At 39.8% G+C, this 5,289-nt stretch overlaps 1 protein-coding gene across 4 annotated transcripts in view; it reads right to left on the reverse strand.

Moving 5' to 3' along the window:
* Window positions 1–5,289, reverse strand: part of LOC122660842 (BEACH domain-containing protein B-like) — a 133,755-nt gene that overhangs the window by 108,208 nt on the left and 20,258 nt on the right. The gene's annotated exons all lie outside the window — the stretch shown is intronic.

Here is a 5,289-nt window from a genome sequence, read left to right on the forward strand (position 1 = left end):
TTTCATGGTGGCTTTAGGAAGGCCAAAGATGCCACACCAGTAAATGTAAGAAGATTGGAGAACCAATTTAATGCACTCAAGCCTACCAGCGTAGGAGAGAAGCTTGCCTTTCCAGAGTTGGAGACGCCTGCGGATATTGTCAAGCATGGGGGTGCAAAGATGGCTAGAGAGCCTAGCAGGGATGAAGGGGAGGCCCAGGTATTTCACTGGGAGGGACCCCAAGGAAAAACCCGTAAGGCGCAGGAGGGTGTCTCTGTCGGAATCTGAGATTCTAGAGAGGAAGAGCTTGGACTTGAGAAGGCTGATAGGGAGGCCAGAGAGACTCTCGAAGAGGTGAAGGGAAGACATGTTAGCAGAGATAGAAGAGGGGGAAGCTTTGGAGAAGATCATTAGGTCGTCTGCAAAGACTTAGGTTAAGGTGCTTGCATTTGGGAATGGGGGAGATAAGATGGAGGTCAGTATTGGCTTGGATGCTCCTTGAGAGGACTTCCAAGGCCAGAGAGAAGAGGAAAGGAGAGAGGGGGCAGCCTTGGCGAATCCCACCTTTAGAATGGAAAAAACTGATGGGGGAGCCATTGACGATGACAGAGTAAGAGGGGGAGGATATACAAGCAAGAATCCAACGGATGAAAGCAGGTCCTCCAGCTTTATACCTGCCCAACCTCTATTTCTCTTATTTTCAGCAAATTTTCTTCTATGTATATATATATATATACACACACCTTTGTTTAAGCCTCTCATACCATAAAACAGGACCAATCTTCTTTTTTGTTTTTTGAACAGCAATGATAAAAGCAATTTACTGGATAAAGAAAAACAAGGAACCAGGAAAATAAGGAAGAGGAGAAAAAACTTAGGCAAAAGCCTAAACCTAGAAAACGAAAAACCAAACAGAAACAACTTGGGCCAAAGCCCAGACCAACACAACGAGAAAACCAAACAATGCCCCCCACCCCCACCGCCAGAAAAGAGAAGGAAGAATGAGCTGCAGAGCAAAAAGTCAGCACAGAAGGCTAAGAAAGAGATTGTTAGCATTATTTGTCCCCTCCAGGGGCCAAACCAGACCCAGTTTTTAAGAAACGTGCACTGCATTTGACGCTACTTCCTTGGCCCTACATGGCAATGTTAAGTCTCAAGATCCTTTCCTATATTTTCTCCCTACCTTTCTCTACTACCGACCCGGCAACCCCCATCTACATTACAGTCATGTAACCATGCTCTGAACTGCACTGTCGATGCAACAAGATTAAACCCTCATTTTTAGGCTAAAATTGAATTCCTCTTACTACTTGCTAGAGCATTCTACCTATTCACTTCAAACTCAACATTGCCACAAGACAGAAGATCCAAAGTAATTGTCCCAAAAGGAAAAGCACTTCCTTCTATTGAAAGTAACTAATAGAGGGGATTCAATTGAGGAGGATCCTTAACTGTTTCATTAACCATCATCAACTGAGATTTAGTCGGAGAAAAAAATCATCCTTTGAACCCATATCAGGGGTAACAGAACAAGGTGGAATCGCATCGGGAGTAATCAGAGGAGGTGCAATCGTCAGAGATTATAACCAACACGAAGCTGCCCCATCAATGTTCACAAAAATCTTTGAACAACGATTCCAACAAGCAAGATTTTAGGATCTTCAACAGATTGTTCCCGAAAATCTACCTTCGAGAAATCGGGGACAAAAATTTACATTTATGTGGATCAACTAGGTTGAAACAACCTTTTCATTCTGGTCTTTTAAAATTTATTAATGATAAAGAAAGAGTTCGAAGAAGGGAAGAAGGATTTCCCAAATGCGACGCATAGAAAATATTTTGTGACTTGATACTGCATTCCCTCCCAACAATGGATATTTCTAATTTCCAAAATGAATGAGAGAGATGGCATAAGCCTGAAAATATCTATGAGGCATAACAAAAATCCAAATAATTGAACCTGAACATATCCACGGCAAACAACAGGTCATATTCTCAAAGATAAGACCAAAGCATAGTTGTCACGGTGTCTGTGAAACCCACCTCTAATTTGAATTTTTTTGAACTTGTGTGAGTACAGGTTTTGGGTCTGTGTCTATGCTTGCCTCTATGTTGTGGGCTGCATCAGTGGTGGATTCAGAGCAATCCATTGACATACCTATGGAGGATTCTGAGGAGCCAGGACAGCTAGCTGTCCTTGAGTCTAAGAATCCTACCGGGTCTCAGCATATCAGTTTCTTATGCCAAACATGCTGGATCGAGCATATGCGGGACCTCACCATATCCTAGGCCAGTATATAGGTAAGAATCCCATTCTATATATATATATATATACTATTCTTGCCTAATTACTGCACTAGGGGCAGAATAGTAATTTATACCTAGTGGGACCCACATCCTGTGTAAATCTAGACTGCTTAGGTGCCAACATACCCGGGCCCACCTTCATGAGTTCTTAAGACTTAAGTTATAACTTAAACTTGATTTAAGTAATTAATTTACTTTAAAATCAGATTAGGAAATTACATTCTTAAAACTAATTCTAATTAATATATAACAAATAGCCCTCAATAGGACTTTCTATATAAGAAATCCTTAGTTTAAGAATTCATTTTACACCTAAATAAGAAATCGATTTCAGCCTTGGAAGCTTAGAAGAAACCAAGGGAAAAGAGAAGGAAAGTTAGGGTTGATCTCTTCTAACTTAGAGATTCACTTGGAGCTTGGGAGTTGGGGCTGCCATCATCAATTGCACTCTCAATTCAGGTAAGGCATCTAAACCTTAAACCTGTTTTCCCAAATTCCTTTATTCTCTCTTCTATAATGGATGAATTCTTGACCCATACCAACCCTAGTATGATGAACCCTAAATTAGGTTGTTAAAGACCCTAAACTCAAACCTAATTTAACCAATCTATTGTTCTAGGGCATCATCCAACCCTAAACCTTAACTTCTCAATTTCTTCTCTATTTATCTTGCTGAATTCTTTTTGAGATTAAGACCCAATTCAGCCTAGACCTAAGAGATTAGATAGCTTTTAATAAAATCCCAATTTGGACTTTGGTATAGCTTAGTAGATCACCAAAACCAGGCTGTAATACCAATTCCTTATCTTCTGTTTTTATTTCAGCCATTTTCCCAAAAGTTTCAGAATCTTTATTTTGATTAATTTTTAATTAGAAAACCTAATTTGACCTTACATGCAAATGGGTCAAAATCCCCCCTTTGTTGTATTCTATCAAAGCCCTAAACTAATTTTGGGAAGATAGCCCCATACATTAATGATCCATGGGTTTTGGATCTCAGAACAGCCACTGGTAGGCCAACCGGATTCAGACACCTGAGTCCTACAACCAACCGGATTCAGCCAGTTCTGAATCCACCCACAACTTTGGTTTTAGTTCTTGTATACTTTGGGCCTTTGCCCAGGGTTATGTTAGACCTAACAAATGTTGTATATTGACTATATAGGCCATTGTGACTTCAAGAGGGTAATAGTTGTGTGTATTGGAGCTTCAGTTAACTAGGATTTATTCTTCAATACAGGTAAGGGAATTCTGACTTTTCTTTGGAGTGTTTCTTTTAATTTACTTTTTATGCTGGTTGCCATTGACATGCATCATCATAGTAGTATAATCATGTAGTTTTATAGCTTTTATTTTGCATTAGAAGAGTGCATGTTATAGGTGTCATTTCATTTTGCATTTGCATACTTTTACTATGATCAATTGTGATGTATTGAGAAATGATGTTGGACTTCTAAATTACTATCTATTGCTGCCTTATATGACATCATGTTTAGAAATGCATATGGTTGGGCTATCATTAACCTAAATGCTACGACCCTTGCCAACAGGGGTAAGGTGTTGGATAACCCGTTGCAGGTCTGAAGGATTAATACCGGAATGTCATTCACTGTCCCAGGTCTGATGAGTACATACTGGAATGGGAATAACAGTAAGGTTATCAGTTATCACTGGGGGTTCGTCGAGGTCTGATGTGTATATTCCGGAATTGGCGAGTCCCCACCGTAGTAGAGTGGTATTCTTGGGAAGACCGATGAGTTCATTCCGTGACTGAGAATATCATACCTACTACAGTAGCATTTATACCTCATGAGACCTAAACATTGATGTTAGTAGCATTCTTAGATATAGGTCATGAATCATGGACTATATGCTTGTGTTTGCATGTTTCCCTTGCTGGGCTCAGTGGAGCTCACCCCTGTGGTACCTCTTCTTTTTTAGATAGTGCTGCTGGTTTTGAGAAACTAGATGATGTTGTTTTTATTGCTTCTGACTTCCACACTGAGGAGGACTGTACGGTGCAGAAGTTTGAATTTCATGAAGCTTTCTGCGGATGCGATGCATGCGCGTTTACTTGATCTGGCCTGATGGAGCAGGCTAATCTTTTTGTGTTTATAAACTTCTTTTGTGAAATATAATATGTAGATACTGTTTTACTTTTGTACTTGTGGTGCCTTTTGAGAACTATACATTGTATCACAGGTTTCACTTAATATAAATACTCAGTTATCACCTGATTCCTTTATTATTATTGTTATTATTACTGTTTATTCTCTTCCGCTGCAATGATTTACTGTGTTTATGAACTGTGATTAGGAGTACTGCACTAATTGATCCTAGGAGATCGATTGAATGCCAACTGGCATTCGGTCACACTTTGCCCTTACTAACCAGGTCGGGGTGTGATAGTGTCTAGGCAAACCAAGGCAATGAAGGGGGTCTGGACGCAAGGCGACACCAACAAGGCACCTAGGCATCTGCTTAGGTGACGCCTTGACAACTTATGGTCAAAAGATTTTACCTTCATTTTCAAATGGACTGGTGCTCTAGAATTGAAAATCTGTCTAGTTCAGTCACCAACTACTTCAGAACAAATAAACACAATAAATAGTGCAGGTACTCTTTAATCCATCTATTGTGTATTAACAAATTTACGAACTGACCAAACTAAGGCATACATCAACTTCTCAATAAAGAAATCAACTAAATGTAGGATCTTAGGACACAAAATCCTGGTTCTAACTTACGTCCTCAAACCCGAAAGGTCTCTTCAACTGGCATTTTAAAATTATCTAGCATTATATTAAGATTCAAAGGGCATCTTCAACAGAAGATCAATAAGCATAAAAACCAAGGTGCAAACCTTAATGTGACCAGGATGTGTATCATAAACACGTGTGTGTGGGTGTGCATGTGTGTGTTAGTGTGTGTACCACTGGGGGTGACCTTGATAAGAAGAAATTCAAAAAGAAGACAGAGAAATTGTGCAACCCCTTGACTTAC

This window comes from Telopea speciosissima, chromosome 5 (genome assembly GCF_018873765.1).
Source record: "Telopea speciosissima isolate NSW1024214 ecotype Mountain lineage chromosome 5, Tspe_v1, whole genome shotgun sequence".
NCBI classification, from domain to species: domain Eukaryota; kingdom Viridiplantae; phylum Streptophyta; class Magnoliopsida; order Proteales; family Proteaceae; genus Telopea; species Telopea speciosissima.